The following is a 23971-nucleotide window of genomic DNA, read 5'->3' on the forward strand; positions in this document are numbered from 1 at the left end:
AGGAAATATCTTCATATAGAAACTAGACGGAAGCATTCTCAGAAACTTCTTTGTGATGAGTGCATTCAACTCACAGACTTGAAGCTTCCTTTTGAAAGAGCAGTTTGGAAACACTCTTGCTACAGAATCTGCAAGTGGATATTTGGAGTGCTTTGAGGCCTATGCTGGGAAATGAAATCTCTTCAACTAAAAACTAGACGGAAGCATTCTGAGAAACTTCTCTGTGATGAGTGCATTCAATTCACAGACTTCAACGTTCCTTTTGATAGAACAGTTTCGAAACATTAAGTTTGTAGAATCTGCAAGTGTTTATTCGGAGCACCTTGAGGCCTATGTTGGAAAAGGAAATATCTTCACATAATAACCAGAGAGAAGGATTTCCAGAAACTTCTTTGTGATGAGTTCATTCAACTCACAGAGTTGAACCTACCAATTGATAGAGAAGTTTGGAAACACTCTTTTTGTAGAGTCTGCAAGTTCATATTTGGAGCCGTTTGAGGCCTATGCTGGAAAAGGAAATATCTTCACATAAAAACTGAACAGAAGCATTCTCAGAAACGTCTTTGTGTTGAGTGCATTCAACTCACAGACTTGAACTTACCTATAGAAAGAGCAGTTTTGAAACACTCTTTTGGTAAAATCTGCAAGTGGTTATTTGGAGCACTTCGAGGCCTTTGCTGGGATATGGAATATCTTCACCCAAAAACTACAGAGAAGCATTCTCAGAAAGGTCTTCACGATGCATTCATTCAACTCACGGAGTTGAACCTTCCTTTTGATAGAACAGTTTTGAAACACTCTTTTGGTAGAATCTGCAAGAGGATATTTGGAGCGTTTTGAGGCCTATGCTGGAAAAGGAAATATCTTCACATAAAAACTAGACAGAAGCATTCTCAGAAACTTCTGTGTGATGAGTGCATTCAACTCAGACACTTGAAAGTTCCTCTCAAAAGAGCAGTTTGGAAACACTCCTTTTGTAGAATCCGAAAGTGTTTATTTGGAGCGCTTTGAGGCCTATGTTGGAAAAGGAAATATCTTCACATAAAAACTAGACAGAAGCATTCTCAGAAACTTCTTGGTGATGAGTGCATTCTGCTCACAGTGTTGAAGCTTGCTTTTGATAGAGCAGTTTTGAAACACTCTTTAGGTACAATCTGCAAGTGGATATTTGGAGCGCTTTCAGGCCTATGCTGGAAAAGGAAATGTCTTCACATAAAAACTAGACAGAAGCATTCCAGGAAACTTCTGTATGATAAGTGCATTCAACTCACAGATTTGAACGTTCCTTTTGATAGAACTCTTTTGAAACACTCCTTTTGTAGAATTTGCAGGTGTTTATTTGGACCGCTTTGAGGGCTAAGCTGGAAAAGGAAATATCTTCACGTAAGAACTAGACAGAAGCATTCTCAGAAACTTCTTTCAGATGAGTGCATTCAACACACAGACTTGAAACTTGCTTTTGAAAGAGCAGCTCTGAAACACTGTTTTCGTAGAATCTGTAAGTGGATATTTGGAGCGCTTTGAGGCCTAAGCTGGGAAATGAAATCTCTTCACCTAAAAACCAGACAGAAGCATTCTGAGAAACTTCTGTGTGATGAGTGCATTCAACTCACGGACTTGAACGTTCCCTTTGACAGAACAGTTTTGAAACACTCCTTTTGTAGAATCTGCATGTGTTCATTTGGAGCGCTTTGAGGCCTATGTTGGAAAAGGAAATATCTTCATATAAAAACTAGACAGAAGCATTCTCAGAAACTTCTTTATGATGAGTGCATTCAACTCACAGACTTGAAGCATCCTTTGTAAAGAGCAGTTTGGAAACACTCTTCTTATAGAATCTTCAAGTGGATATTTGGAGCGCATTGAGGCCTATGCTGGGAAATGAAATCTCTTCACCTAAAAACTAGACAGAAGCATTCTCAGAAACTTCTTTGCGATGAGTGCATTCAACTCACAGACTTTAACATTCCTTTTGATAGAACAGTTTTGAAACGTTATGTTTGTAGAATCTCCAAGTGTTTATTCGGAGCACCTTGAGGCCTAGGTTGGAAAAGGAAATATCTTCACATAAAAACTAGACAGAAGCATTCTCAGAAACTTCTTTGTGATGAGTTCATTCGACTCACAGAGTTGAACCTACCAATTGATAGAGAAGTTTGGAAACTTTTTGTAGAATCTGCAAGTGGATATTTGGAGCCATTTGAAGCCTAAGCTGGAAAAGGAAATATCTTCACATAAAAACTGAACAGAAGCATTCTCAGAAACTTCTTTGTGTTGAGTGCATTGAACTCACAGACTTGAACTTACCTATAGAAAGAGCAGTTTTGAAACACTCCTTTTTGTAGAATCTGCAAGTGTTTATTTGGAGCACTTTGAGGCCTATGTTGGAAAAGGAAATATCTTCATATAGAAACTAGACGGAAGCATTCTCAGAAACTTCCTTGTGAAGAGTGCATTCAACTCACAGACTTAAATTTACCTATAGAAAGAGCAGTTTTGAAAAACTCTATTGGTAAAATCTGCAAGTGGTTACTTGGAGCACTTCGAGGCCTGTGCTGGGATATGGAATATCTTCACCTAAAAACTACAGAGAAGCATTCTCAGAAAGTTCTTCACGATGCATTCATTCAACTCACAGAGTTGAACCTTCATTTTGATAGAACAGCTTTGAAACACTCTTTTTGTAGAATCTGCAAGAGGACATTTGGAGCGTTTTGAGGCATATGCTGGAAAAGGAAATATCTTCACATAAAAACTAGACAGAAGCATTCTCAGAAACTTCTGTGTGATGAGTGCATTCAACTCGCAGACTTGAAAGTTCCTCTTGAAAGAGCAGTTTTGAAACACTCCTTTTGTAGAATCTACAAGTGTTTATTTGGAGCGCTTAGAGGCCTATGTTGGAAAAGGAAATATCTTCACATAAAAACTAGACAGAAGCATTCTCAGAAACTTCTTTGTGTTGAGTGCATTCTACTCACGGTGTTGAAGCTTGCTTTTGATAGAGCAATTTTGAAACACTCTTTTGGTAGAATCTGCATGTGGATATTTGGAGCGCTTTGAGGACTAGGCTGGAAACGGAAATATCTTCACATAAAAACTAGACAAAAGCATTCCAGGAAACTTCTGTATGATAAGTGCATTCAACTCACGGACTTGAACATTCCTTTTGATAGAACTCTTTTGAAACACTCCTTTTGTGGAATTTGCAAGTGTTTATTTGGAGCTCTTTGAGGCCTAAGCTGGAAAAGGAAATATCTTCACGTAAGAACTAGACAGAAGCATTCTCAGAAACTTCTTTCTGATGAGTGCATTCAACACACAGACTTGAACCTTGCTTTTGAAAGAGCAGCTTTGAAACACTCTTTTCGTAGAATCTGCAAGTGGATATTTGGAGCGCTTTGAGGCCTATGCTGGGAAATGAAATCTCTTCACCTAAAAACTAGACAGAAGCATTCTGAGAAACTTCTGTGTGATGAGTGCATTCAACTCACAGACTTGAACGTTCCCTTTGATAGAACAGTTTTGAAACACTCCTTTTGTCGAATCTGCATGTGTTTATTTGGAGGGCTTTGAGGCCTCTGTTGGAAAAGGAAATATCTTCATATAAAAACTAGACGAAAGCATTCTCAGAAACTTCTTTGTGATGACTGCATTCAACTCAAAGACTTGAAGCTTCCTTTGAAAGAGCAGTTTGGAAACACTCTCCTTATAGAAACTGCAAGTGGATACTTGGAGTGCTTTGAGGCCTATGCTGGGAAATGAAATCTCTTCACCTAAAAATTAGACGGAAGCATTCTCAGAAACTTCTTTGTGATGAGTGCATTCAAGTCACGGACTCCAACGTTCCTTTGGATAGAACAGTTTTGAAACATTATGTTTGTAGAATCTGCAAGTGTTTATTCGCAGCACCTTGAGGCCTATGTTGGAAAAGGAAATATCTTCACATAAAAACTACAGAGAAGGATTCTCAGAAACTTCTTTGTGTTGAGTGCATTCAACTCACAGACTTGAACTTACCTATAGAAAGAGCAGTTTTGAAACACTCTTTTGGTACAATCTGCAAGTGGTTATTTGGAGCACTTCGAGGCCTGTGCTGGGATATGGAATATCTTCACCTAAAAACTACAGAGAAGCATTCTCAGAAAGGTCTTCACGATGCATTCATTCAACTCATAGAGTTGAACCTTCCTTTTGATAGAACAGCTTTGAAACACTCTTTTTGTAGAATCTGCAGGAGGATATTTGGAGCGCTTTGAGGCCTATGCTGGAAAAGGAAATATCTTCACATAAAAACTAGACAGAAGCATTCTCAGAAACTTCTTTGTGATGAGTGCATTCTACTCACAGCGTTGAAGCTTGCTTTTGATAGAGCAGGTTTGAAACACTCTTTTGGTAGAATCTGCAAGTGGATATTTGGAGCGCTTTGAGGCCTATGCTGGAAAAAGAAATGTCTTCACATAAAAACTAGACAGAAGAATTCCAGGAAACTTCTGTATGATAAGTGCATTCAACTCATAGACTTGAACGTTCCTTTTGATAGAACTCTTTTGAAACACTCCCTTTGAGGAATTTGCAAGTGTTTATTTGGAGCGCTTTGAGGCCTAAGCTGGAAAAGGAAATATCTTCACGTAAGAACTAGACAGAAGCATTCTCAGAAACTTCTTTCTGATGAGTGCATTCAACACACAGACTTGAACCTTGCTTTTGAAAGAGCAGCTTTGAAACACTCTTTTCGTAGAATCTGCAAGGGGATATTTGGAGCGCTTTGAGGCCTATGCTGGGAAATGAAATCTCTTCACCTAAAAACTAGACAGAAGCATTCTGAGAAACTTCTGCGTGATGAGTGCATTCAACTCACAGACTTGAACGTTCCCTTTGATAGAACAGTTTTGAAACACTCCTTTTGTAGAATCTGCAAGTGTTTATTCGGAGCACCCAGAGGCCTATGTTGGAAAAGGAAATATCTTCACATAAAAACTAGAGAGAAGGATTCTCAGAAACTTCTTTGTGATGAGTTCATTCAACTCACAGAGTTGAACCTACCAATTGATAGAGAAGCTTGGAAACACTCTTTTTGTGGAATCTGCAAGTGGATATTTGGAGCCGTTTGAGGCCTATGCTGGAAAAGGAAATATCTTCACATAAAAACTGAACAGAAGCATTCTCAGAAACTTCTTTGTGTTGAGTGCATTCAACTCACAGACTTGAACTTGCCTATAGAAAGAGCAGTTTTGAAACACTCTTTTGGTAAAATCTGCAAGTGGTTATTTGGAGCACTTCGAGGCCTGTGCTGGGATATGGAATATCTTCACCTAAAAACTACATAGAAGCATTCTCAGAAAGTTCTTCACGATGCATTCATTCAACTCACAGAGTTGAACCTTCCTTTTGATAGAACAGTTTTGAAACACTCTTTTTGTAGAATCTGCAAGTGGATATTTGGAGCGCTTTGAGGCCTATGCTGGAAAAGGAAATGTCTTCACATAAAAACTAGACAGAAGAATTCCAGGAAACTTCTGTTTGATAAGTGCATTCAACTCACAGACTTCAACGTTCCTTTTGATAGAACGCTTTTGAAACGTTACGTTTGTAGAATCTGCAAGTGTTTATTCCGAGCACCTTGAGGCCTATGTTGGAAAAGGAAATACCTTCACACAATAACCAGAGAGAAGGATTCTCGGAAACTTCTTTGTGATGAGCTCATTCAACTCACAGAGTTGAACCTACCAATTTATAGAGAAGTTTGGAAACACTCTTTTTGTAGAATCTGCAAGTGGATATTTGGAGCCGTTTGAGGCCCATGTTGGAAAAGGAAATATCTTCACATAAAAACGGAACAGAAGCATTCTCAGAAACTTCTTTGTGTTGAGTGCATTCAACTCACAGACTTGAACATACCTATAGAAAGAGCAGTTTTGAAACACTCCTTTTGTAGAATCTGCAAGTGTTTATTTGGAGCACTTTGAGGCCTATGTTGGTAAAGGAAATATCTTCATATAGAAACTAGACGGAAGCATTCTCAGGAACTTCTTTGTGATGAGTGCATTCAACTCACAGACTTGAAGCTTCCTTTTGAAAGAGCAGTTTGGAAACACTATTTTTATAGAATCTGCAAGTGGATACTTGGAGCGCTTTGAGGCCTATGCTGGGAAATGAAATCTCTTCACCTAAAAACTAGACGGAAGCATTCTGAGAAACTTCTTTGTGATGAGTGCATTCAACTCACAGACTTCAACGTTCCTTTTGATAGAACAGTTTTGAAACATTAAGTTTGTAGAATCTGCAAGTGTTTATTCGGAGCACCTTGAAGCCTATGTTGGAAAAGGAAATATCTTCACATAAAAACAAGAGAGAAGGATTCTCAGAAACTTCTTTGTGATGAGTTCATTCAACTCACACATTTGAACCTACCAATTGATAGAGAAGTTTGGAAACACTCTTTTTGTGGAATCTGCAAGTGGATATTTGGAGCCGTTTGAGGCCTATGCTGGAAAAGGGAATATCTTCACATAAAAACTGAACAGAGGCATTCTCAGAAACGTCTTTGTGTTGAGTGCATTCAACTCACAGACTTGAACTTACCTATAGAAAGAGCAGTTTTGAAACACTCCTTTTGTAGAATCTGCAAGTGTTTATTTGGAGCACTGTGAGGCCTATGTTGGAAAAGGAAATATCTTCATATAGAAACTAGACGGAAGCATTTGCAGAAACTACTTGGTGATGAGTGCATTCAACCCACAGAGTTGAAGCTTTCTTTTGAAAAAGCAGTTTGGAAACACTCTTTTTGTACAGTCTGCAAGTGGATATTTGGAGCTCCTTGAGGCCTATGCTGGGAAATGAAATATCTTCACCTAAAACCTAGACAGAAGCATTCTCAGAAACATCCGTGTGCTTTATGCATTCAACTCACATAGTGGACTCTCCCTTTTGATAGCACACTTTTGAAACACTCCTTTTATAGAATTTGCTAGTGGAAGTTTGGAGCGATTTGAGGCCCATGCTGGAAAACGAAATATCTTCACAAACAAACTAGACAGAAGCATTCTCAGAAACATCTTTGAGATGAGTGCATTCAACTTACAGACTTGAACCTTCTTTTTGAAAGAGCAGTTTGGAAACACTCTCCTTATAGAATCTGCAAGAGGATATTTGGAGCGTTTTGAGGCCTATGCTGGAAAAGGAAATATCTTCACCTAAAAACTAGACAGAAGCATTCTCAGAATCTTCTGTGTGATGAGTGCATTCAATTCACATACTTGAGCGTTCCTTTTGATAGAACAGTTTGGGAACACTCCTTTTGTAGAATCTGCAATTGTTTGTTTGGAGCGCTTTGAGGCCTATATTGGAAATGGAAATTTCTTTACATAAAAACTAGACAGAAGCATTCTCAGAATCTTGTTTGTGATGACTGCATTCTACTCACAGAGTTGAACCTTCTTTTTGATAGAAGAGCTTTGAAAGTCTCTTTTTGTATAATCTGCAAGTGGTTATTTGGAGCTGTTTGAGGCCAATGCTGGAAAAGGAAATATCTTCACATAAAATCTTGACAAAAGCATTCTCAGAAACTTATTTTTGATGAGTGCATCCAACTCACAGACTTGAAACTTTCTTTTCAAAGAGCAGTTTTGAAACACTCTTTTTGGAGAATCAGATTGTGTATATTTGGAGCGCACAGATGCCTATGCTGGGAAATGAAATATCTTCACCCGAAAACTAGACAGAAGGATTCTCAGAAACTACTGTGTGATGAGTGCATTCAACTCACAGACTTCAAACTTCCTTTTGAAAGAGGAACTCGGAAACAAACTTTTTGTACAATCTGCAAGTGGATATTTGGAGCGCCTTGAAGCCTATGCTGGAAAATGAAATATCTTCAGCTTAAAACTAGAGAGAAGCATTCGCAGAAACTTCTTTGCGATGCGGGCATTCAACTCACAGAGCTGAAATTGACTTTTGATAGAGTAGCTTGGAAACACTCTTCTTGTAATTTCAGCAAGGAGATATTTGGAGCGACAGCGACATCTAGTGGAAAAGCAAATACATGCAGATAAAAACTAGATAGAACGTTCTCAGAAACTTATTTGTGTTGAGTGCATTCAACTCAGAGACTTCAACTTTCCCTTTGATAGAACAGTTTTGAAACACTCCTTTTGTAGAATCTGCAAGTGTTTATTTGGAGCGCTTTGAGGCCTAAGTTGGTAAAGGAAATATCTTCCCATAAAAACTAGACAGAAGCATTCTCAGAAACTTCTGTGAGATGAGTGCATTCTACTCACAGTGTTGAAACTTTCTTTTGACAGAACAGTTTTGAAACACTCTTTTTGTAGAATCTGCAATTGGATATTTGGAGCCCTTTGAGGCCTATGCTGGAAAAGAAATATCTTCACGTAAGAACTAGACAGAAGCATTCTCAGAAACTTCTTTCTGATGAGTGCATTCAACACACAGACTTGAACCTTGCTTTTGAAAGAGCAGCTTTGAAACACTCTTTTGGTAGAATCTACAAGTGGATATTTGGAGCGCTTTGAGGCCTATGCTGGAAAATGAAATATCTTCCACTAAAAACTAGACAGAAGCATTCTGAGAAACTTCTGCGTGATAAGTGCATTCAACTCAGAGACTTCAACGTTCCCTTTGGTAGAACAGTTTTGAAGCACTCCTTTTGTAGAATCTGCAAGTGTTTATTTGGAGCACATTGAGACCCATGTTGGAAAAGGAAATATCTTCATATAGAAACTAGACGGAAGCATTCTCAGAACCTTCTTTGTGATGAGTGCATTCAACTCACAGACTTGAAGCTTCCTTTGTAAAGAGCAGTTTGGAAACACTCTTCTTATAGAATCTTCAAGTGGATATTTGGAGCGCTTTGAGGCCTATCCTGGGAAATGAAATCCCTTCACCTAAAAACTAGACAGAAGCATTCTGAGAAACTTCTTTGCGATGAGTGCATTCTACTCACAGTGTTGAAGCTTGCTTTTGATAGAGCAGTTTTGAAACACTCTTCAGGTAGAATCTGCAAGTGGATATTTGGAGCGCTTTGAGGCCTATGCTGGAAAAGGAAATGTCTTCACATAAAAACTAGACAGAAGCATTCTAGGAAACTTCTGTATGATAAGTGCATTCAACTCACAGACTTGAACATTCCTTTTGATAGAACTCTTTTGAAACACTCCTTTTGTAGAATCTGCAAGTGTTTATTCGGAGCACCTTGAGGCCTGCGTTGGAAAAGCAAATATCTTCACATAAAAACTAGAGAGAAGGATTCTCACAATCTTCTTTGTGATGAGTTCATTCAACTCACAGAGTTGAACCTACCGATTGATAGAGAAGTTTGGAAACACTCTTTTTGTAGAATCTGCAAGGGGATATTTGGAGCCGTGTGAGGACTATGCTGGAAAAGGAAATATCTTCACATAAAAACTAAACAGAAGCATTCTCAGAAACTTCTTTGTGTTGAGTGCATTCAACTCACAGACTTGAACTTACCTATAGAAAGAGCAGTTTTCAAACACTCCTTTTGTAGGATCTGCAAGTGTTTATTTGGAGCACTTTGAGGCCTATGTTGGAAAAGGAAATATCTTCATATAGAAACTAGACGGAAGCATTCTCAGAAACTTCTTTGTGATGAGTGGATTCAACTCACAGACTTGAAGCTTCCTTTTGAAAGAGCAGTTTGGAAACACTCTTGCTACAGAATCTGCAAGTGGATATTTGGAGCGCTTTGAGGCCTACGCTGGGAAATGAAATCTCTTCAACTAAAAACTAGACGGAAGCATTCTGAGAAACTTCTCTGTGATGAGTGCATTCAATTCACAGACTTCAACGTTCCTTTTGATAGAACAGTTTCGAAACATTAAGTTTGTAAAATCTGCAAGTGTTTATTCGGAGCACCTTGAGGCCTATGTTGGAAAAGGAAATATCTTCACATAATAACCAGAGAGAAGGATTTCCAGAAACTTCTTGGTGATGAGTTCATTCAACTCACAGAGTTGAACCTACCAATTGATAGAGAAGTTTGGAAACACTCTTTTTGTAGAGTCTGCAAGTTCATATTTGGAGCCGTTTGAGGCCTATGCTGGAAAAGGAAATATCTTCACATAAAAACTGAACAGAAGCATTCTCAGAAACTTCTTTGTGTTGAGTGCATTCAACTCACAGACTTGAACTTACCTATAGAAAGAGCAGTTTTGAAACACTCTTTTGGTAAAATCTGCAAGTGGTTATTTGGAGCACTTCGAGGCCTTTGCTGGGATATGGAATATCTTCACCCAAAAACTACAGAGAAGCATTCTCAGAAAGGTCTTCACGATGCATTCATTCAACTCACGGAGTTGAACCTTCCTTTTGATAGAACAGTTTTGAAACACTCTTTTGGTAGAATCTGCAAGAGGATATTTGGAGCGTTTTGAGGCCTATGCTGGAAAAGGAAATATCTTCACATAAAAACTAGACAGAAGCATTCTCAGAAACTTCTGTGTGATGAGTGCATTCAACTCAGAGACTTGAAAGTTCCTCTCAAAAGAGCAGTTTGGAAACACTCCTTTTGTAGAATCCGAAAGTGTTTATTTGGAGCGCTTTGAGGCCTATGTTGGAAAAGGAAATATCTTCACATAAAAACTAGACAGAAGCATTCTCAGAAACTTCTTGGTGATGAGTGCATTCTGCTCACAGTGTTGAAGCTTGCTTTTGATAGAGCAGTTTTGAAACACTCTTTTGGTAGAATCTGCAAGTGGATATTTGGAGCGCTTTGAGGCCTATGCTGGAAAAGGAAATGTCTTCACATAAAAACTAGCCGGAAGCATTCCAGGAAACTTCTGTATGATAAGTGCATTCAACTCACAGACTTGAACGTTCCTTTTGATAGAACTCTTTTGAAACACTCCCTTTGAAGAATTTGCAAGTGTTTATTTGGAGCGCTTTGAGGCCTAAGCTGGAAAAGGAAATATCTTCACGTAAGAACTAAACAGAAGCATTCTCAGAAACTTCTTTCTGATGAGTGCATTCAACACACAGACTTGAACCTTGCTTTTGAAAGAGCAGCTTTGAAACACTCTTTTCGTAGAATCTGCAAGTGGATATTTGGAGCGCTTTGAGGCCTATGCTGGGAAATGAAATCTCTTCACCTAAAAACTAGACGGAAGCATTCTGAGAAACTTCTGTGTGATGAGTGCATTCAACTCACAGACTTGAACGTTCCCTTTGATAGAACAGTTTTGAAACACTCCTTTGGTAGAATCTGCAAGTGTTTATTCGAAGCACCCTGAGGCCTATGTGGGAAAAGGAAATATCTTCACATAAAAACTAGAGAGAAGGATTCTCAGAAACTTCTTTGTGATGAGTTCATTCAACTCACAGAGTTGAACCTACCAATTGATAGAGAAGTTTGGAAACACTCTTTTTTAGAATCTGCAAGTGGATATTTGGAGCCGTTTGAGGCCTATGCTGGAAAAGGAAATATCTTCACATAAAAACTGAACAGAAGCATTCTCAGAAACTTCTTTGTGTTGAGTGCATTCAACTCACAGACTTGAACTTACCTATAGAAAGAGTAGTTTTGAAACACTCTTTTGGTAAAATCTGCAAGTGGTTATTTGGAGCACGTCGAGGCCTGTGCTGGGATATGGAATATCTTCACCTAAAAACTACATAGAAGCATTCTCAGAAAGTTCTTCACGATGCATTCATTCAACTCACAGAGTTGAACCTTCCTTTTGATAGAACAGTTTTGAAACACTCTTTTTGTAGAATCTGCAAGAGGATATTTGCAGCGTTTTGAGGCCTACGCTGGAAAAGGAAATATCTTCACATAAAAACTAGACAGAAGCATTCTCAGAAACTTCTGTGTGATGAGTGCATTCAACTCACAGACTTGAACGTTCCTCTCGAAAGAGCAGTTTTGAAACACTCCTTTTGTAGAATCTGCATGTGTTTATTTGGAGCGCTTTGAGGCCTATGTTGGAAAAGGAAATATCTTCACATAAAAACTAGACAGAAGCATTCTCAGAAACTTCTTTGTGATGAGTGCATTCTACTCACAGCGTTGAAGCTTGCTTTCAATAGAGCAGTTTTGAAACACTCTTTTGGTAGAATCTGCAAGTGGATATTTGGAGCGCTTTGAGGCCTATGCTGGAAAAGGAAATGTCTTCACATAAAAACTAGACAGAAGCATTCCAGGAAACTTCTGTATGATAAGTGCATTCAACTCACAGACTTGAACGTTCCTTTTGATAGAACTCTTTTGAAACACTCCTTTTGAAGAATTTGCAAGTGTTTATTTGGAGCGCTTTGAGGCCTGAGCTGGAAAACGAAATATCTTCACGTAAGAACTAGACAGAAGCATTCTCAGAAACTTCTTTCTGATGAGTGCATTCAACACACAGACTTGAACCTAGCTTTTCAAAGAGCAGCTTTGAAACACTCTTTTCGTAGAATCTGCAAGTGGATATTTGGAGCGCTTGGAGGCCTATGCTGGGAAATGAAATCCCTTCACCTAAAAACTAGACGGAAGCATTCTGAGAAACTTCTGTGTGATGAGTGCATTCAACTCACAGACTTGAACGTTCCCTTTGATAGAACAGTTTTGAAACACTCCTTTTGTAGAATCTGCAAGTGTTTATTCGAAGCACCTTGAGGCCTATGTGGGAAAAGGAAATATCTTCACATAAAAACTAGAGAGAAGGATTCTCAGAAACTTCTTTGTGATGAGTTCATTCAACTCACAGAGTTCAACCTACCAATTGATAGAGAAGTTCGGAAACACTCTTTTTGTAGAATCTGCAAGTGGATATTTGGAGCCGTTTGAGGCCTATGCTGGAAAAGGAAATATCTTCACATAAATACTGAATAGAAGCATTCTCAGAAACTTCTTTGTGTTGAGTGCATTCAACTCACAGACTTGAACTTACCTATAGAAAGAGCAGTTTTGAAACACTCTTTTGGTAAAATCTGCAAGTGGTTATTTGGAGCACTTCGAGGCCTGTGCTGGGATATGGAATATCTTCACCTAAAAACTACAGAGAAGCATTCTCAGAAAGTTCTTCACGATGCATTCATTCAACTCACAGAGTTGAACCTTCCTTTTGATAGAACAGTTTTGAAACACTCTTTTTGTAGAATCTGCAGGAGGATATTTGGAGCGCTTTCAGGCCTATGCTGGAAAAGGAAATATCTTCACATAAAAACTAGACAGAAGCATTCTCAGAAACTACTTTGTGATGAGTGCATTCTACTCACAGCGTTGAAGCTTGCTTTTGATAGAGCAGTTTTGAAACACTCTTTTGGTAGAATCTGCAAGTGGATATTTGGAGCGCTTTGAGGCCTATGCTGGAAAAGGAAATGTCTTCACATAAAAACTAGACAGAAGCATTCCAGGAAACTTCTGTATGATAAGTGCATTCAACTCACAGACTTGAACGTTCCTTTTGATAGAACTCTTTTGAAACACTCCTTTTGTAGAATTTGCAAGTGTTTATTTGGAGCGCTTCTAGGCCTAAGCTGGAAAAGGAAATATCTTCACGTAAGAACTAGACAGAAGCATTCTCAGAAACTTCTTTCTGATGAGTGCATTCAACACACAGACTTGGACCTTGCTTTTCAAAGAGCAGCTTTGAAACACTCTTTTCGTAGAATCTGCAAGTGGATATTTGGAGCGCTTTGAGGCCTATGCTGGGAAATGAAATCTCTTCACCTAAAAACTAGACAGAAGCATTCTGAGAAACTTCTCTGTGATGAGTGCATTCAACTCACAGACTTGAACGTTCCCTTTGATAGAACAGTTTTGAAACACTCCTTTTGTAGAATCTGCAAGTGTTTATTCGGAGCACCTTGAGGCCTATGTTGGAAAAGGAAATATCTTCACATAGAAACTAGAGAGAAGGATTCTCAGAAACTTCTTTGTGATGAGTTCATTCAACTCACAGAGTTGAACCTACCAATTGATAGAGAAGTTTGGAAACACTCTTTTTGTAGAATCTGCAAGTGGATATTTGGAGCCGTTTGAGGCCTATGCTGGAAAAGGAAATATCTTCACATAAAAACTAGACAGAAGCATTCTCAGAAACTTCTTTGTGATGAGTGCATTCTACTCACAGTGTTGAAGCTTGCTTTTGATAGAGCAGTTTTGAAACACTCTTCTGGTAGAATCTGCAAGTGGATATTTGGAGGGCTTTGAGGCCTATGCTGGAAAAGGAAATGTGTTCACATAAAAACTAGACAGAAGCATTCCAGGAAACTTCTGTATGATAAGTGCATTCAACTCACAGACTTGAACGTTCCTTTTGATAGAACTCTTTTGAAACACTCCTTTTGTAGAATTTGCAAGTGTTTATTTGGAGCGCTTTGGGGCCTAAGTTGGAAAAGGAAATATCTTCACGTAAGAACTAGACAGAAGCATTCTCAGAAACTTCTTTCTGATGAGTGCATTCAACACACAGACTTGAACCTTGCTTTTGAATGAGCAGCTTTGAAACACTCTTTTCGTAGAATCTGCAAGTGGATATTTGGAGCGCTTTGAGGCCTATGCTGGGAAATGAAATCTCTTCACCTAAAAACTAGACAGAAGCATTCTGAGAAACTTCTCTGTGATGAGTGCATTCAACTCACAGACTTAAACGTTCCCTTTGATAGAACAGTTTTGAAACACTCCTTTTGTAGAATCTGCAAGTGTTTATTCGGAGCACCTTGAGGCCTATGTTGGAAAAGGAAATATCTTCACATAAAAACTAGAGAGAAGGATTCTCAGAAACTTCTTTGTGATGAGTTCATTCAACTCACAGAGTTGAACTTACCAATTGATAGAGAAGTTTGGAAACACTCTTTTTGTGGAATCTGCAAGTGGATATTTGGAGCTGTTTGAGGCCTATGTTGGAAAAGGAAATATCTTCACATAAAAAGTGAACAGAAGCATTCTCAGAAACTTCTTTGTGTTGAGTGCATTCAACTCACAGACTTGAACTTACCTATAGAAAGAGCAGTTTTGAAACACTCTTTTGGTAAAATCTGCAAGTGGTTATTTGGAGCACTTCGAGGCCTGTGCAGGGATATTGAATATCTTCACCTAAAAACTACAGAGAGGCATTCTCAGAAAGGTCTTCACGATGCATTCATTCAACTCACAGAGTTGAACCTTCCTTTTGATAGAACAGTTTTGAAACACTCTTTTTGTAGAATCTGCAAGAGGATATTTGGAGCGCTTTCAGGCCTATGCTGGAAAAGGAAATATCTTCACATAAAAACTAGACAGAAGCATTCTCAGAAACTTCTTTGTGATGAGTGCATTCTACTCACAGTGTTGAAGCTTGTTTTTGATAGAGCAGTTTTGAAACACTCTTTTGGTAGAATCTGCAAGTGGATATTTGGAGCGCTTTGAGGCCTATGCTGTTAAAGGAAATGTCTTCACATAAAAACTAGACAGAAGCATTCCAGGAAACTTCTGTATGATAAGTGCATTCAACTCACAGACTTGAACGTTCCCTTTGATAGAACACTTTTGAAACACTCCTTTTGTAGAATTTGCAAGTGTTTATTTGGAGCGCTTCTAGGCCTAAGCTGGAAAAGGAAATATCTTCACGTAAGAACTAGACAGAAGCATTCTCAGAAACTTCTTTCTGATGAGTGCATTCAACACACAGACTTGAACCTTGCTTTTGAAAGAGCAGCTTTGAAACACTCTTTTCGTAGAATCTGCAAGTGGATATTTGGAGCGCTTTGAGGCCTATGCTGGGAAATGAAATCTCTTCACCTAAAAACTAGACAGAAGCATTCTGAGAAACTTCTCTGTGATGAGTGCATTCAACTCACAGACTTGAACGTTCCCTTTGATAGAACAGTTTTGAAACACTCCTTTTGTAGAATCTGCAAGTGTTTATTCGGAGCACCTTGAGGCCTATGTTGGAAAAGGAAATATCTTCACACAAAAACTAGAGAGAAGGATTCTCAGAAACTTCTTTGAGATGAGTTCATTCAACTCACAGAGTTGAACCTACCAATTGATAGAGAAGTTTGGAAACACTCTTTTTGTAGAATCTGCAAGTGGATATTTGGAGCCGTTTGAGGCCTATGCTGGAAAAGGAAATATCTTCACATAAAAACTGAATAGAAGCATTCTCAGAAACTTCTTTGTGTTGAGTGCATTCAACTCACAGACTTGAACTTGCCTATAGAAAGAGCAGTTTTGAAACACTCTTTTGGTAAAATCTGCAAGTGGTTATTTGGAGCACTTCGAGGCCTGTGCTGGTATATGGAATATCTTCACCTAAAAACTACAGAGAAGCATTCTCAGAAAGGTCTTCACGATGCATTCATTCAACTCACAAAGTTGAACCTTCCTTTTGGTAGAACAGTTTTGAAACACTCTTTTTGTAGAATCTGCAGGAGGATATTTGGAGCGCTTTGAGGCCTATGCTGGAAAAGGAAATATCTTCACATAAAAACTAGACAGAAGCATTCTCAGAAACTTCTGTGTGATGAGTGCATTCAACTCACAGACTTGAACGTTCCTCTCGAAGGAACAGTTTTGAAACACTCCTTTTGTAGAATCTGCATGTGTTTATTTGGAGCGCTTTGAGGCCTATGTTGGAAAAGGAAATATCTTCACATAAAAACTAGACAGAAGAATTTTCAGAAACTTCTTTGTGATGAGTGCATTCTACTCACAGTGTTGAAGCTTGCTTTTGATAGAGCAGTTTTGAAACACTCTTTTGGTAGAATCTGCAAGTGGATATTTGGAGGGCTTTGAGGCCTATGCTGGAAAAGGAAATGTCTTCACATAAAAACTAGACGGAAGCATTCCAGGAAACTTCTGTATGATAAGTGCATTCAACTCACAGACTTGAATGTTCCTTTTGATAGAACTCTTTTGAAACACTCCCTTTGAAGAATTTGCAAGTGTTTATTTGGAGCGCTTTGAGGCCTAAGCTGGAAAAGGAAATGTCTTCACGTAAGAACTAGAGAGAAGCATTCTCAGAAACTTCTTTCTGATGAGTGCATTCAACACACAGACTTGAACCTTGCTTTTGAAAGAGCAGCTTTGAAACACTCTTTTCGTAGAATCTGCAAGTGGATATTTGGAGCGCTTTGAGGCCTATGCTGGGAAATGAAATCTCTTCACCTAAAAACTAGACGGAAGCATTCTGAGAAACTTCTGTGTGATGAGTGCATTCAACTCACAGACTTGAACGTTCCCTTTGATAGAACAGTTTTGAAACACTCCTTTTGTAGAATCTGCAAGTGTTTATTCGAAGCACCTTGAGGCCTATGTGGGAAAAGGAAATATCTTCACATAAAAACTAGAGAGAAGGATTCTCAGAAACTTCTTTGTGATGAGTTCATTCAACTCACAGAGTTCAACCTACCAATTTATAGAGAAGTTCGGAAACACTCTTTTTGTAGAATCTGCAAGTGGATATTTGGAGCCGTTTGAGGCCTATGCTGGAAAAGGAAATATCTTCACATAAAAACTGAATAGAAGCATTCTCAGAAACTTCTTTGTGTTGAGTGCATTCAACTCACAGACTTCAACTTACCTATAGAAAGAGCAGTTTTGAAACACTCTTTTGGTAAAATCTGCAAGTGGTTATTTGGAGCACTTCGAGGCCTGTGCTGGGATATGGAGTATCTTCACCTAAAAACTACAGAGAAGCATTCTCAGAAAGTTCTTCACGATGCATTCATTCAACTCACAGAGTTGAACCTTCCTTTTGATAGAACAGTTTTGAAACACTCTTTTTGTAGAATCTGCAGGAGGATATTTGGAGCGCTTTGAGGCCTATGCTGGAAAAGGAAATATCTTCACATAAAAACTAGACAGAAGCATTCTCAGAAACTTCTGTGTGATGAGTGCATTCAACTCACAGACTTGAACGTTCCTCCCAAAAGAGCAGTTTTGAAACACTCCTTTTGTAGAATCTGCAAGTGTTTATTTGGAGCGCTTTGAGGCCTATGTTGGAAAAGGAAATATCTTCACATAAAAACTAGACAGAAGAATTCTCAGAAACTTCTTTGTGATGAGTGCATTCTACTCACAGTGTTGAAGCTTGCTTTTGATAGAGCAGTTTTGAAGCAGTCTTTTTGTAGAATCTGCAAGTGGATATTTGGAGGGCTTTGAGGCCTATGCTGGAAAAGGAAATGTCTTCACATAAAAACTAGACAGAAGCATTCCAGGAAACTTCTGTATGATAAGTGCATTCAACTCACAGACTTGAACGTTCCTTTTGATAGAACTCTTTTGAAACACTCCTTTTGTAGAATTTGCAAGTGTTTATTTGTAGCGCTTTGAGGCCTAAGCTGGAAAAGGAAATATCTTCACGTAAGAACTAGACAGAAGCATTCTCAGAAACTTCTTTCTGATGAGTGCATTCAACACACAGACTTGAACCTTGCTTTTGAATGAGCAGCTTTGAAACACTCTTTTCGTAGAATCTGCAAGTGGATATTTGGAGCGCTTTGAGGCCTATGCTGGGAAATGAAATCTCTTCACCTAAAAACTAGACAGAAGCATTCTGAGAAACTTCTGTGTGATGAGTGCATTCAACTCACAGACTTAAACGTTCCCTTTGAAAGAACAGTTTTGAAACACTCCTTTTGTGGAATCTGCAAGTGTTTATTCGGAGCACCTTGAGGCCTATGTTGGAAAAGGAAATATCTTCACATAAAAACTAGAGAGAAGGATTCTCAGAAACTTCTTTGTGATGCGTTCATTCAACTCACAGAGTTGAACTTACCAATTGATAGAGAAGTTTGGAAACACTCTTTTTGTGGAATCTGCAATGGATATTTGGAGCCGTTTGAGGCCTATGATGGAAAAGGAAATATCTTCACATAAAAACTGAACAGAGGCAATCTCAGAAACTTCTTTGTGTTGAGTGCATTCAACTCACAGACTTGAACTTACCTATAGAAAGAGCAGTTTTGAAACACTCTTTTGGTAAAATCTGCAAGTGGTTATTTGGAGCACTTCGAGGCCTGTGCTGGGATATTGAATATCTTCACCTAAAAACTACAGAGAGGCATTCTCAGAAAGGTCTTCACGATGCATTCATTCAACTCACAGAGTTGAACCTTCTTTTTGATAGAACAGTTTTGAAACACTCTTTTTGTAGAATCTGCAGGAGGATATTTGGAGCGCTTTCAGAACTATGCTGGAAAAGGAAATATCTTCACATAAAAACTAGACAGAAGCATTCTCAGAAACTTCTTTGTGATGAGTGAATTCTACTCACAGCGTTGAAGCTTGCTTTTGATAGAGCAGTTTTGAAACACTCTTTTGGCAGAATCTGCAAGTGGATATTTGGAGCGCTTTGAGGCCTATGCTGTTAAAGGAAATGTCTTCACATAAAAACTAGACAGAAGCATTCCAGGAAACTTCTGTATGATAAGTGCATTCAACTCACAGACTTGAACGTTCCTTTTGATAGAACTCTTTTGAAACACTCCTTTTGTAGAATTTGCAAGTGTTTCTTTGGAGCGCTTCTAGGCCTAAGCTGGAAAAGGAAATATCTTCACGTAAGAACTAGACAGAAGCATTCTCAGAAACTTCTTTCTGATGAGTTCATTCAACACACAGACTTGAACCTTGCTTTTGAAAGAGCAGCTTTGAAACACTCTTTTCGTAGAATCTGCAAGTGGATATTTGGAGCGCTTTGAGGCCTATGCTGGGAAATGAAATCTCTTCACCTAAAAACTAGACAGAAGCATTCTGAGAAACTTCTGTGTGATGAGTGCATTCAACTCACAGACTTGAACGTTCCCTTTGATAGAACAGTTTTGAAACACTCCTTTTGTAGAATCTGCAAGTGTTTATTCGGAGCACCTTGAGGCCCATGTTGGAAAAGGAAATATCTTCACATAAAAACTAGAGAGAAGGATTCTCAGAAACTTCTTTGTGATGAGTTCATTCAACTCACAGAGTTGAACCTACCAATTGATAGAGAAGTTTGGAAACACTCTTTTTGTAGAATCTGCAAGTGGATATTTGGAGCCGTTTGAGGACTATGCTGGAAAAGGAAATATCTTCACATAAAAACTGAACAGAAGCATTCTCAGAAACTTCTTTGTGTTGAGTGCATTCAACTCACGGACTTGAACTTACCTATAGAAAGAGCAGTTTTGAAACACTCTTTTGGTAAAATCTGCAAGTGTTTATTTGGAGCACTTCGAGGCCTGTGCTGGGATATGGAATATCTTCACCTAAAAACTACAGAGAGGCATTCTCAGAAACGTCTTCACGATGCATTCATTCAACTAACAGAGTTGAACCTTCCTTTTGATAGAACAGTTTTGAAACACTCTTTTTGTAGAATCTGCAGGAGGATATTTGGAGCGCTTTGAGGCCTATGCTGGAAAAGGAAATATTTTCACATAAAAACTAGACAGAAGCATTCTCAGAAACTTCTGTGTGATGAGTGCATTCAACTCACAGACTTGAACGTTCCTCTCAAAAGAGCAGTTTTGAAACACTCCTTTTGTAGAATCTGCAAGTGTTTATTTGGAGCGCTTTGAGGCCTATGTTGGAAAAGGAAATATCTTCACATAAAAACTAGACAGAAGCATTCTCAGAAACTTCTTTCTGATGAGTGCATTCAACACACAGACTTGAACCTTGCTTTTGAAAGAGCAGCTTTGAAACACTCTTTTCGTAGAATCTGCAAGTGGATATTTGGAGCGCTTTGAGGCCTATGCTGGGAAATGAAATCTCTTCACCTAAAAACTAGACAGAAGCATTCTCAGAAACTTCTGTGTGATGAGTGCATTCAACTCACAGACTTGAACGTTCCCTTTGATAGAACAGTTTTGAAACACTCCTTTTGTAGAATCTGCAAGTGTTTATTCGGAGCACCTTGAGGCCTATGTTGGAAAAGGAAATATCTTCACATGAAAACTAGAGAGAAGGATTCTCAGAAACTTCTTTGTGATGAGTTCATTCAACTCACAGAGTTGAACTTACCAATTGATAGAGAAGATTGGAAACACTCTTTTTGTGGAATCTGCAAGTGGATATTTGGAGCCTTTTGAGGCCTATGCTGGAAAAGGAAATATCTTCACATAAAAACTGAACAGAAGCATTCTCAGAAACTTCTTTGTGTTGAGTGCATTCAACTCACAGACTTGAACTTACCTATAGAGAGAGCAGTTGTGAAACACCCTTTTGGTAAAATCTGCAAGTGGTTATTTGGAGCACTTCGAGGCCTGTGCTGGGATATGGAATATCTTCACCTAAAAACTACAGAGAGGCATTCTCAGAAAGGTCTTCACGATGCATTCATTCAACTCACAGAGTTGAACCTTCCTTTTGATAGAACACTTTTGAAACGCTCTTTTTGTAGAATCTGCAGGAGGATATTTGGAGTGCTTTGAGGCCTATGCTGGAAAAGGAAATATCTTCACATAAAAACTAGACAGAAGCATTCTCAGAAACTTCTGTGTGATGAGTGCATTCAACTCACAGACTTGAACGTTCCTCTCAAAAGAGCAGTTTTGAAACACGCCTTTTGTATAATCTACAAGTGTTTATTTGGAGCGCTTTGAGGCCTACGTTGGAAAAGGAAATATCTTCACATAAAAACTAGACAGAAGCATTCTCAGAAACTTCTTTGTGATGAGTGCGTTCTACTCACAGTGTTGAAGCTTGCGTTTGATAGAGCAGTTTTGAAACACTCTTTTGGTAGAATCTGCAAGTGGATATTTGGAGGGCTTTGAGGCCTATGCTGGATAAGGAAATGTCTTAACATAAAAACTAGACAGAAGCATTCCAGGAAACTTCTGTATGATAAGTGCATTCAACTCACAGACTTGAACGTTCCTTTTGATAGAACTCTTTTGAAACACTCCTTTTGTAGAATTTGCAAGTGTTTATTTGGAGCGCTTTCAGGCCTAAGCTGGAAAAGGAAATATCTTCACGTAAGAACTAGACAGAAGCATTCTCAGAAACTTCTTTCTGATGAGTGCATTCAACACACAGACTTGAACCTTGCTTTTGAAAGAGCAGCTTTGAAACACTCTTTTCGTAGAATCTGCAAGTGGATATTTGGAGCGCTTTGAGGCCTATGCTGGGAAATGAAATCTCTTCACCTAAAAACTAGACAGAAGCATTCTGAGAAACTTCTGTGTGATGAGTGCATTCAACTCACGGACTTGAACGTTCCCTTTGATAGAACAGTTTTGAAACACTCTTTTTGTAGAATCTGCAAGTGTTTATTCGGAGCACCTAGAGACCTATATTGGAAAAGGAAATATCCTCACATAAAAACTAGAGAGAAGGATTCTCAGAAACTTCTTTGTGATGAGTTCATTCAACTCACAGAGTTGAACCTACCAATTAATAGAGAAGTTTGGAAACACTCTTTTTGTGGAATCTGCAAGTGGATATTTGGAGCCGTTTGAGGCCTATGCTGGAAAAGGAAATATCTTCACATAATAACTGAACAGAAGCATTCTCAGAAACTTCTTTGTGTTGAGTGCATTCAACTCACAGACTTGAACTTGCCTATAGAAAGAGCAGTTTTGTAACACTCTTTTGGTAAAATCTGCAAGTGGTTATTTGGAGCACTTCGAGGCCTGTGCTTGTATATGGAATATCTTCACCTAAAAACTACAGAGAAGCATTCTCAGAAAGGTCTTCACGATGCATTCATTCAACTCACAAAGTTGAACCTTCCTTTTGGTAGAACAGTTTTGAAACACTCTTTTTGTAGAATCTGCAGGAGGATATTTGGAGCGCTTTGAGGCCTATGCTGGAAAAGGAAATATCTTCACATAAAAACTAGACAGAAGCATTCTCAGAAACTTCTGTTTGATGAGTGCATTCAACTCACAGACTTGAACGTTCCTCTTGAAAGAGCAGTTTTGAAACAGTCCTTTTGTGGAATCTGCAAGTGTTTATTTGGAGCGCTTTGAGGCCTATGCTGGAAAAGGAAATATCTTCACATAAAAACTAGACAGAAGCATTCTCAGAAACTTCTTTGTGATGAGTGCATTCTACTCACAGCGTTGAAGCTTGCTTTTGATAGAGCAGTTTTGAAACACTCTTTTGGTAGAATCTGCAAGTGGATATTTGGAGCGCTTTGAGGCCTATGCTGGAAAAGGAAATGTCTTCACATAAAAACTAGACGGAAGCATTCCAGGAAACTTCTGTATGATAAATGCATTCAACTCACAGACTTGAACGTTCCTTTTGATAGAACTCTTTTGAAACACTCCTTTTGTAGAATTTGCAATTGTTTATTTGGAGCGCTTTGAGGCCTAAGTTGTAAAAGGAAATATCTTCACGTAAGAACTAGACAGAAGCATTCTCAGAAACTTCTTTCTGATGAGTGCATTCAACACACAGACTTGAACCTTGCTTTTGAAAGAGCAGCTTTGAAACACTCTTTTCGTAGAATCTGCAAGTGGATATTTGGAGCGCTTTGAGGCCTATGCTGGGAAATGAAATCTCTTCACCTAAAAACTAGACAGAAGCATTCTGAGAAACTTCTGTGTGATGAGTGCATTCAACCCACAGACTTGAACGTTCCCTTTGATAGAACAGTTTTGAAACACTCCTTTTGTAGAATCTGCAAGTGTTTATTCGGAGCACATTGAGGCCTATGTTGGAAAAGGAAATATCTTCACATAAAAACTAGAGAGAAGGATTCTCAGAAACGTCTTTGTGATGAGTTCATTCAACTCACAGAGTTGAACCTACCAATTGATAGAGAAGTTTGGAAACACTCTTTTTGTAGAATCTGCAAGTGGATATTTGGAGCCGTTTGAGGCCTATGCTGGAAAAGGAAATATCTTCACATAAAAACTGAACAGAAGCATTCTCAGAAACTTCTTTGTGTTGAGTGCATTCAACTCACATACTTGAACTTACCTATAGAAAGAGCAGTTTTGAAACACTCTTTTGGTAAAATCTGCAAGTGGTTATTTTGAGCACTTCGAGGCCTGTGCTGGGATATGGGATATCTTCACCTAAAAACTACAGAGAAGCATTCTC

Source organism: Pongo abelii, chromosome 13, assembly GCF_028885655.2.
Source record: "Pongo abelii isolate AG06213 chromosome 13, NHGRI_mPonAbe1-v2.0_pri, whole genome shotgun sequence".
Lineage (NCBI taxonomy): Eukaryota > Metazoa > Chordata > Mammalia > Primates > Hominidae > Pongo > Pongo abelii.